We start from the raw sequence: 11248 nt of genomic DNA on the forward strand, positions 1-11248 counted from the left end.
GCCCCTACTCTGCCCCTTCTTATGTGTCCCATTTCATGTCCTATAATAAAAAATTATAAAATCATTGAAAATAAACAAATAAGTGATTCAAAATACATTAGTTCCCCTAGGCATTTGGGTGGTTCCCATTACATACTTTTAAGAAGTCCAATTTACTTACAAAAACTATAAATAATTAAAAAAAAACAAATATTTTATTAAAATGCAAGCTGAAACTAAAAAAATATATATATATATATATATATATGAAAAGAATAAAAATAAAAGGTAAGAAAAATCTAATCAGTTCTCTATTAGGATGAGAGAGAGACATGGTAAATTCAGTAGGTAATATAATCATTTTCCAAAGATAATACCAATTCAAAAAAGAGTTGCCTTGTTTTGACAAAATTTCTCAAAGAGGGTGAGATCAGAGGCTTCACTGTTTTCCTACAAACACAAAATATCATATGCCGAAAGCCTTCTTTGTATCTATACTCAAAACTAGTCTCAAGTTTACCGATTTTTTAACTTCTTGTTCACATATACTAAATGAGGACAGAAGCTCAGCAACAGCAGATGATCTATCCTCATATCTATTATGCCTTGAATTATCCTCAAATGTTTGACACAATTCTATGCCTGAAGTGAGAAATGGTAATAGGAAGAAAATACCCAGGATGCTCCTGTTGGGAGAAAGTCACTAACCATTACCAAGTTTTGGGTGTGTGTGTATGTGTGTTGCATGTATACACAAACATATACTATGCTTATATACATAAAATATGCATATATAAATGTATACTTATCATACATTATAAATTATACACAATATATAATATACTGTGCTTATATATAATATGTTTATATTAACTCATGTAATTATCAGAACCCCATTAATATATTTTAAAACTAAATCTCAGGGGACAATTTTGGATATTAAGAATATATCAGTATAAAAATTTATTTATAATTCTGGAGTGCCGGGTAGCTCAGTTGGTTAAGTGTCTGACTCAATCTCAGCTCAAGTCTTGATCTCAGGGTTGTGACTTTTGTTTAAAAATAAAAACAGGGGCCCCTGTGTGGCTCAGTGGGTTAAAGTCTCTGCCTTTGGCGTGGGTCATGATCCCAGAGTCCTGGGATCGAGCCCTGCATCAAGCTCTCTGCTCAGTAGGGAGCCTGCTTCCCTTCCTCTCTCTCTGCCTGCCTCTCTGCCTACTTGTGATCTCTGTCAAATAGATAAAATCTTTAAAAAAATAAAAATAAAAAAACAAAAACAAAAGCAAACAAAAAATCTATTTATAATTCTATTCCAAGTTTCATTCAATGGAGAACTTCTTCTTTAGTAGCCATGAGAAAATTACAAAAAATTTTTGATACCTTAGATCAGTTTAGATTTCCTAATCCTTACATTAGGTTACCTTAATTGTATATTTTTACAAGAGTCATATCAGTTTTTCCTTTCAAATCTTGGTATTTTGATAATAGATAGCTAAATAACAGAATGAAAAATTATGAATTATTAATACTATCCATAATGGTATAAGATTAAACTTTTTCATAAAAGACTGTATCCCACAGAGAATCTATCTGAAATCTATTTCTATAAATTAAGAGTCATCCTTTGTTACATCACTTATATCATTCTGGCCATTGATTAGCAATATAAAGTATAGGACCTAACAATAAGGAAACAATAATAAAAACTCTTCCATAAAGTTCCCTTGTATTATTTTATAGTTGTATCTTGGGCATCACTGAATGTCCAACAATGTTAAAAAGAGCTAAAACATACTCTCTAAGGTATCTTGATGATAATGAAGACTGTTATGCAACCTCAGGCTTGAGCTTTAAGGTCCAAATATGGCCTAAAACACTTTGATATTTTTAACTGCATTTGATATCTACTTTGAACCTTGAGTTGAAACCAAATCATTTTATTACTAATAAAACAAGGTAGGCCATTAAGATATAATACTTCACATTTTTCCTTCATGTACTTTATTTTTAATTAGTTTGACCAAAGCCATAGTTGAAAAAAGATTATCTGCATACATATGTGGCTGATCATATAACCCTCATCAAGGATACAAACATTTAGTCTGTTAATGATCACTAAGAAGCTAAAGACAGACAGCCTATGAAGTAAGGTAACAGAAAATGAACCTAGAAAAGGACAGTTGTAAATGCTAGGTAAAACTGAAAAAAAAAAGAGAGCGGGAGAGACTAAAATTAGAGTGATACAATATCGGTAAACTCTAATAAAAACTAGATACTCCCCACCTCTAACATAACTTCCAATCACTCGGATCAGTCACCCCTTCCTCATAGAATTCATATGTGCTAATAAGTTAGAAGTTAATCTTTATATAAATGTCAACAAGAAGTGTTTTATTATAATATAAAAGCTGTATTATCAGGACCAACTTTTTAAGGTTTATTAACTTGGGACTACTGGGTGGCTCAGTTGATTAAGTCTCCAACTCTTGGTTTCAACTCAGGTTATGATCTCATGGGTTGTGAGATAGAGCCCTCAAGCCAGGCTCTGAGCTTAGCAGGGAGGTTGATTAAAGATCCTCTTCCTTGGCCCCTCCCCACCGCTCATGCATACTCTCTCCTTTTCTCTCAAATAAATACATAAAGTTAAAAAATAAGATAAAGTTCACTATCTTTGTGTCATATAAAAATTTGAAATAAGTTAACTATTAATTTTGTATTGGTAATTATTAAATTATATTACTGAATTATTCATAATTAATTAGTTTACCTGTATCTATTAGCTCATCCTTATCTGAAGACCTTATATCTTCATTATAAATGTAAGTATATAAATGTGAACTTTGTGAAAAGTAGTTCTGCTCACTGTACTAACATGAATTTTCAAAATTTTGCTAATATACAAGCCTGTATGATCTTTGAAAAAATCTTTATTCTTTATAAAATTTATAGTCTAGATAGATAATATACATGAAATAATAGCAATATATAAATAAGACCAAGCTGGCCAGCTCAAATGTGATGTTACCTATATAAAGTCTCCCAGAAAAGGAAGATCTTTCTTTCCACTCCCACCATAACCTATACACACTTTTACCCATCTAGAAAAAAAACAGTATTTTACTGCTTGCTTGTGAGGTCAAGGAACTGATTTTGTTCATTAGGATCCCAAGAATACTAAATGACAGATGGATAGATGGATGAATGGATGGATGGACAGATAGAAGAAATGGTACATATTGTTACATATATTTAAATTCTGAAGAAATTCATAGCAGGAGCTCATCCCTACAGAATCAAATTATTGGATGAGTTCTCATAAAGGCAGTATTATTTAAACTAAATCCCCAAGAGTAAGACTTTTATGCAACTTAGCAGATGTATATAGAATATTGTCCCATTTAGTTTGGAGATCATCTGAACCAAAATCTGAATTAATTTCAAAATACAGTTGAAGAAAAACTCTTTTCTAATCAGTAAATTATCACATCATTTGAAAGCTCATTTGGAAGACAGATACTGGGATTCAAGGATTCCTGAGCTGCTGCCCTCTAGTCCTAGATAGGATGAGAAACCCTAAGAAAGTCTGGAGATCAAAGTCCTGCCAATGGAGGGTAAGTTCTCAAGTTCAGACATGTCAGAAATGGACAGCCTATTTTATGAAGAATGTCAAAACTCCATTAAACTAGTGGGAAATTTAAAAATACAAAAGAGCTGGAAAGCAAGTAGGATATCAGAAATCATGACAGAAACCCAAATATAATGCCAATGTTGAGAGAAATCCCATACGGTATCCCACCATGACACTACAATGCCCTGTCACTCACAGAGTTCTTTCACCAGTCACTTCTACAGCAGGACCAAACACTGCCATTTGCTGTTTGAAATGCTGAATGCAATGAGTGATGTTCATTCACTCACAGATTTATACAAACTATATTGGAAAATATCAGACACTGTATAACCATTATAAGATCCTTAAGTAGACTATTGCAAATACAATTTCCAGCAAGGGTTGAGGGGAGTTGGGAGGAAAACAAGGAGATTGTTTTTAAACAATTAAAAATTAGCAACTGCACCTCATTGCATAACAATATGAAGAAACAGATTTGGAAACAGCATCAAGATCAGTAGGGCCTTTACGTCATAGTCTCAATTTGGGTCCCATCACTTTACCTGGCAATGGTGCCAATTTAGCAGGCATTGGGCTGTACAGAAAGACTTACATGTAAATGAAAACAGTTTGGGGCATTTTGCTTTGCCTCAGTAGAAGAGAAACTGGTACTACAAAAATAAAACAGAGGTTAACAGAAGGATCCTGAGCAGAGTCCATTACCGGGAGAGCTAATTTGGCAGGTGAACCAAACTCTCAGAGATGATGGGGTGTGTTTCTAGGGAGCACTGAAGAGTTTGAAAAATTCAGGTGTGAAAGGTATTAAAGGACAATATTCTGAAATTTATAGGAGGAAAACCACCAAATTAAGAATATTTTATTAATAATATTGTTTAAAAATTATGTATTTCAACTTTATAACTAATATTTATATAATAAAATACAATGTGTTAATGTTTTAAAGTAAAATTAATTTTAAAATTTTAAATAATTAAAAAATAAAAAAGGATCTTATTATTACATTATAATGCCACACTCATCATTAGTGTGGATTTTTGAAAATTCATTGTAGCTCTCTACCTCTGTCCGAGGATCATAATGGCCTGGTCTTCACGTCATTAGACTACAGCGTATTTTCTTAGCCATGTAGTTCCCATAAAGCCCAGTTATCCTGGAATGAAATTTCTTAATTCCTTCCCAACTACCTAAATACCCTTTACTCTACTACTTCATTCACTCATGTATTCATTCATCAGTGCTTGCTATGTTAAAGGAATCATGTGAAACAATATAAGTCATACAGAAATGTGGTTAATCATAGATTTTTGCGCTCAAGAAGGTTATGGTCTAATATAAGATAAAATATATGCACAAATAAAAGCCACAGGAGACTCAACTTCAAAATATACATACCATTAAAGTATTGTGGGAAGTTACCTGACAATTCAAGGAAGAGAGAGAGGAAGAACAAGAATGAATAAATGAGTAAGACAGAAATGACAATTGGGGAAAAAAGATAACTCTCTTCTTCTATGGAGTCCTCCCTCTTCCATGTGCTAATAAGCATGTTAGAATGGTTTATGCTCCATCCAGAAGCCTTGAGGACAAGCACTTGTTTTATCTTCAGCATCTAGCTCACAACACTAGGGAAGGCATTCAGCAAAGCTTTATTGACGCAAATAAATTAATGTGTGAATTCTTCTGTTTGGTTTTATAGACACTAACATGTGAACTTATGAAAATCAATGCATATACAGTCAACCCCCATTTCTTTCTTGTTGCAAAACTGGAATAGAAAGAAACTGTTTTGTAAAGGCAAAATACATTCAGAAGTGGCAACATCATTTAAATATTTAAGATGTATTTTTTTAAATTACAAAGATAAAGGGACCTGTATTTTATAAGATTCTCCCCATTGCTTAGAAGGAGTGGGGACACTACCAAGATTCCAAATTGGCACAATACACATAAAACTCAGAATTTGCTTTCTTTTTACTCTAAATGCATTTTGGTGCAAGCAATATTATGACCTTTCAAATGAAATTCTATTTTTTTTCAGTTTGTGATTTCACCATGCAGAAGTTCAGTATAATGTATTTTGACACAAAAGGCACTGGAAGAATTATCATCTTCCTGAATATAATGGTCTTTTTCACATTATTCTCAAGTTCCAGACACCTAAAAATTTTCAAAATCATATTGAGTCCCTGCCTTATTATCCTATACTTTTGATCTCAGGATAGCAATTGTTACTTGATTTTTTAATTTATTTATTTAATTTTTTTTGGAGAGAGAGAGAGTGTATGTGTAACCAGGGAGGGGCAGAAGGAGAGGGAGAGAGAGAATCTGAAGCAGGCTCCACACTCAGCATGAAGCACACTGCAGGGCTCGATCTCACAACCCTGAGATCATGACCTGAGCCAAAATCAAGAGTGAGATGCTTAACTGACTGAGCCACCCAGGCACCCCAGCAATTGTTACTTTGGTTGGCAACTTTGCTCTTCAAAAGTACCAAAATTGGGTATCAAAGTCTGGATTACATGTAATAATTTAAAAGTATAAAAAATTGTTTTTATTTTTTAACTTGTAATAATTTAAAAGTATAAAAATTGTTTTTATTTTTTAACTTGAAAGGTAACATGAATTCAGGCTTGTAATCAAGTACTTCATGAAAAAAATTCAAATAAATTATTAGTAGAATCAAGATAATTAAAATTAATGATCTGACAGTCTGTTGTACTCACAGGAATTAACTATTAGAATGCTAAAGAGTTCCAAGAGATAGACTGTTCTTCAAACAGATAAATCGGTTTCAAAGTAAAACATATTATCTCTGTGGAAGAGTCTATAAAAGTAAATATTAAATCACTTCTCAACAAAATAGACTCTTGCCAATAAATCTGGAAAATAACATTATTTCCAAACAAGAAAGATGGCTGGTTTGTTAGGCACCCATAAAGGATGAATGACATAATTAGTAGAATCAGCAAATCAGAGCACAGTATGTATATACATACAAATATACATATACATACGTACACACACACACACACACAAAATCCTTATACGTAGACAATGATCACTTGTCTCCCAAATCACCCCATCCATTATCTCCCTTCACTCTTTTGCATAATTTATTTCCCCCAGATTTTGCCAAAGAGCAGAATTTTTGTCTTATTCATGTTAGTCTCTCACTTCCCCACTCCTGTTCTCCCCAGCAACTACCTATAACCATTTTTACATACAGAAAGAAATAAAACAAGTATTATTTAATATAAAACAAAATAATCATACTACAGATTGACTAAGGTTTCTAATTTTTTGCACCTTTTGTTAAAAAGAGAAACTTGACAAATGGAAAAATTTCTACCCACTTCCAAGACAACACAGAAATTTCACTTTGAAATTCCTGAAAGTCTCCCTAAACAGTTCTACACATATTTGTATCTGGGAGTATATGTAAAGTTCCTGTCCCAATCCAGAATGATTTTCAGATTAGACACTTCTTTCAGTTTGCATTAACCAATATGAACTTAAGCAGAAAGCTCTGATTTTGAGCTATTACCATCTACCCACATCACAAATCCCTGATAAACTGTTAACTTCCTGAGAACCATATGTGCACAGCAGTATCAAAAAGCTATGGTGTAGCACAGGAAATCAGTGTTCTCCCTACTGGATAGATAAAGTGATAAATGAGCAGTAAAGCACAGAGATTAAGAAGTTAGGCAACTATTGCAACTTACCAGGTACGTGATTTTAGGGTAACGACAGAAATTAAGTCTTAGTTTTCTCAATGGTAAAATAGGGATTACTCTATTTACCTCACAGCAGCCTTTGGGAGGCTTAAGTAAGATGACCCAAGTCCAGGATGCAGCATGGTTCCTAGCACACAGTAAATGTTCAGTGAAACATAATGAATGATGTTAAGAAGGAAGATGCTAGGGGCACCTGGGTGGCTGAGTGGGTTAAGCCGCTGCCTTCGGCTCAGGTCATGATCTCAGGGTCCTTGGATCAAGTTCCGCATCGGGCTCTCTGCTCAGCAGGGAGCCTGCTTCCCTTCCTCTCTCTCTGCCTGCCTCTCTGCCTACTTGTGATCTCTTTCTGTCAAATAAATAAATAAAATCTTAAAAAAAAAAAAAAAAGAAGGAAGATGCTAGAAACATGTTCAGGTAGTCGTTGACCAAGAGATGGAACAAATGACCACAGCTACTCAGATAGCTAGAAAGAGAAACCAGAAATCATAAATAAATTGAGATAGAATCTGAGGAAACAGCCAGGCAGGCTTTGACACTCTCCCAAGGGAACTAAGCTGCAGTGATAATGAGACTTGTTCACCCTATTTCTCATCATATAATATTTCCATTTTATCACTTGCCTCAGTACTTAGAAACCAAAATAGCAATTAGTAATAAAATTTTCAAGATGGGAATCAAGCCAGTAGGGAAGATATTTTCCATTGTTTCTTGATATTGCTCAAATGATACCAAAGATCTTTGTTTCTATTTTGACTGTAAATAAAACTATCATCCTATACACAAAGCTCATGTTTGGTAGGACGGAAACAAATGTTAAACCACCCCAAATACACATCAACTTGCACATACCTTAGCAAAACCCAAGGCTAGTCTTAAAAATCAGCTTATGTACATAAACAGCAGAGGCATTAAGATGAGCAAGAATAAGGTCATTAGTAAGTGCATTTTGAAAAAAACTAAAACACTTCCTTAAATAAATATATATTTTGGGGGGTACCTGGGTGGCTCAATTGGTTAAGCATCCGACTTTGGCTCAAGTCATGATCTCAGAGTCCAGGGATCGAGTCCCACATCAGGCTACCTGCTCAGGGGTGAGCCTGCTACTACCTCTCCTGCCACCCTGCTTATGCTCTCCCTCTCTCTCTCAAATAAACAAAATCTTTAATAAATAAATAAATAAATAAACAAATAAACAAATAAATAGGAGTGCCTGGGTGAATCAGTTTGTTAACATCCAACTCCTGATTTCAGCTCAGATCATGGTCTCAGAGTGCTAAGATTGAGCCCCATGAGGAGTCAGCTTGGGATTCTTTCTCCCCTCCCCCTGTACCTTCTCTCTCTAAAACTAAACAAAATCTTTTTAAAAAATATTTTATTATATTTTATTTATTTATTATTTAATATAATATATAGATTTATTTATATATATAATATATATTATATTTTATATATTTATAATATATATTTTAAATAAATATATATTTATATATTTTATAATGTATATATTATTAATATATATTATTTTATAATATATATTTATATATATTTATAGATTTTATTTATAAAATCTATAAGTATATATATTTATTTATATATATTTATTATATGTAGCATGTCTACCTATCTGTGTGTGTGTGTGTATATACACACATATATATATGTATATATAACATATATATATATATAACAAATACAAAATTGTTATTTGTTATTTGAGGTTGTCCAAACTGATGTATCACCAAAATTTGTATTTTTCACACCTGATTTAAATGATTTTAAAATCATAAGTAGTTGACTACAAGATTATATATATGTGTGTGTGTATTTACGTTTATGGAAATATACTGTGTATATATGTACATCACTATATGTATATAGTCAAAAATATACATGTGAATATATCTAATGTTAACTCTTAGACTTTCAAAATCATTTAAGTTAATGAGAAAATCCATGAGGTTTTATTCAGATATGGCTAGCTGCTTAAATTCTATTCACTATGTTATTTTCTTGATATTAAGACATCATTAACTTTAATAGTCATTTTCAACTGTACAGAAGAAAATATATGTTAAACATTCATACTGATATTAAGTACTATAACAATTTCAGAAATATTAAAATGTGAAAAATATGACTTGGTTTGAAAAAGTGTAACTAGGGGGTTAGGTATTTTAAAATAAGGCACATTAAAAAAAAGAAAAAAAAAGAAACTTTAAAGAAAATATGTATGAATTTTTAAATGAATAATGAGAGCTAACTGATATGGTACAAATTAGGACTTGCACTCTGGATACCAGCTGCCTATAGATATTAAATCAAGCAAGAAATTGTGCGTGTGTGCTGCACACATACACATATAATAAATATGTCATGATTTATTATTTTTCATGAATTGTCACCATAGAAAGTACAAATTATTCACAGTAGAGTTAATTCCAAGTAAGCCAGGAAGCAGAAGTTTCCATGACAAATAAGAACAACAGATATATGACCCCTAACACATTACAGAGCATTGATTTCCCAGAGGCTAATGTAAAACTCATGTACCAAGTAACAGTTCTATTTTCATATTCTCCTATAACTCAAATCCATTCATGCTGCACAATTACTTTTGCATAATAATATATTTTAGTTATCTGAGTATTTCTTCAGCAACAGCAGGAATTCTTATTTTAAAATGAGCGTCTTTATGATCTTTCAATCTTCTTGACCATTTTTTAAAGTGTACAATGTCTTCAAATTTTTTGTATGCTTCAAAATTTTTTCAAAAATTTTTTTAAATCCGGAACGCCTGGGTGGCTCAGTTGGTTAAGCAGCTGCCTTCGGCTCAGGTCATGATCCCAGCGTCCTGGGATCGAGTCCCATATCGGGCTCCTTGCTCTGCAGGGAGCCTGCTTCTCCCTCTGACTCTGCCTTCCACTCTGTCTGCCTGTGCTCGCTCTCTCTCTCACAAATAAATAAATAAAATCTTTAAAAAAAAAATTTTTTTTTAAATCCACATAAATAGGAAGAATTGCTGAGGAATTTAATTTGATGAATTAGATTACATTTCTGTCTCCAAGGACTAAACCCTACACATTTGATACATTGAAATGTTCATATTAAAAATAGGCAATAATCTCAAAACAAATGAATTCTTTTGTTTAAGAGAAAACAACAAAATAATGGCTCAACTGACTTTTACTGGAGAAAAAAAATAAATGGAGAGAAGGGTAGGATGGAAAGAGAACTAGCCAAGAGGGTTCTTAAGCATGGAGAAAAGGATAAACAACAATTAACTAACAAAAGAACAAAAACTAGACATTTTTTTTTTCTTAGCTTTAGGCTCTAATCTCTTCTGAGATCAGAAAGGAATTTAGTCTGATATGCTCAAACAGAAATATATTTTATCCATTCACAAAACAAGAATGGCAGAAGTTTTTATCCAAGGCAGTTCAACAACATGAATTAGTAGCTAGGATATTAAAAAGAGATCGGAGCTGGTTTCCTCAATTCTGTCTACTTCTTAGAACAAGTTTTTATTTCACTGAAAAAAATGGAAATAATCCCTAGATTTTGACATCTAATCACATTTCAGACTACACTTTGTCTGCAATATGTATGTTTCCCTTCTGCTCACAGTGGTCACTCTGATTTTTTTCTTGGATCTTTCCGATTTGTTTTCTTTCATTAAGCTGCAATTTGCAAAGGAGTCCCTTCCTCAGTTTTATCACTAGTTTCTTCAAACTAGCACCATTTTTGTTGTTTTTTACACCTTCATAGGAGCCCTTAGGTTCTTCCTTAGGAGTTCCCTAAGCCTAAATTTTAGATATACGGACTAAACTACAGACATTAATGTTTCAAAAAAATTTTCACAGTGAAATAGATATTAAGTAATTATTGAGTAAGAAGAGCCAAA

At 32.7% G+C, this 11248-nt stretch overlaps 2 protein-coding genes across 4 annotated transcripts in view; one reads left to right on the forward strand and one right to left on the reverse strand.

Annotated features, from left to right (window-relative positions):
* The window catches only part of CTNNA3 (catenin alpha 3), a 1840263-nt gene that overhangs the window by 1188893 nt on the left and 640122 nt on the right, over nucleotides 1-11248 (reverse strand). The window lies entirely within an intron of this gene.
* The window catches only part of LRRTM3 (leucine rich repeat transmembrane neuronal 3), a 172845-nt gene that overhangs the window by 154627 nt on the left and 6970 nt on the right, over nucleotides 1-11248 (forward strand). The window lies entirely within an intron of this gene.

Source organism: Mustela nivalis (genome assembly GCF_964662115.1).
Source record: "Mustela nivalis genome assembly, chromosome: 2".
Lineage (NCBI taxonomy): Eukaryota > Metazoa > Chordata > Mammalia > Carnivora > Mustelidae > Mustela > Mustela nivalis.